The sequence below is a fragment of the Octodon degus genome, unplaced genomic scaffold (genome assembly GCF_000260255.1).
Source record: "Octodon degus isolate 3935 unplaced genomic scaffold, OctDeg1.0 scaffold00001, whole genome shotgun sequence".
In the NCBI taxonomy this organism is placed as follows: domain Eukaryota; kingdom Metazoa; phylum Chordata; class Mammalia; order Rodentia; family Octodontidae; genus Octodon; species Octodon degus.
Genome location: NW_004524577.1, coordinates 8433550 through 8434289, shown reverse-complemented (window position 1 = coordinate 8434289; position 740 = coordinate 8433550).

Sequence of the window (740 nt, the reverse complement as noted above, 5' to 3'; positions counted from 1 at the left end):
TGGTGCTGGGGGATCGAACCGCGGTCCCTGTGCTTTGCCAAGCTTGTTCCAAGTAGGTGCTTTAGACCACTGAGCCATCTCACCAGCCCCAGGAGTATTATTTGCAAATCTGTGCCTAATTTTTTTGCGGAACCAGGGATTGAACTCAGGCCATTGCGCTTGCCAGGGAAGCACTTATTCCACTGAGCCATCTCTCTGCCCCCCCCCCAGCTTTTATTTTCATTTTATTAATTTTTGAGACAGTGACCAGGTTGCCCAGACTGGCCACAAACTTAATTCTTTTTTCTTTTTTTTAGTACAGGGTCTACAGAGTCTCACTACGTAGATCAGACTCATAGTGAGTCTCCTGTTTTCAGGCTCCCAAGCGCTGGCCTCACAGGGGTGTGCCACCATGCTCGGTCTCAATCACTGTCTCAGTACGTCCTGGGGGCCGGGCTAGCAGGGCAGGCTGGGGATCGAGCCCCCGCCCCTGCATTTGCCTAAGCAGGCGCTTCAATCTGCTAAGCTATCGGGACGCCATCTACCTGAATTAAGCACTTACTTGCCTACGTGAATGTCAGTGGGCATACTTTCCTGGCCAGCAGTTCTGCTTCACGTGTGCCTCCTCTATTGAGTGCAGTGACACAAACAGGAGAGGGAAGGTAGAACAGTCCTGCTCATTCTGATTTAGTCTCCCTGCACATAGTGCTTGTAGCAAAATCTTTTCCAGAAGAAAACTGTGGGAGCCCAGGAATTTGAGA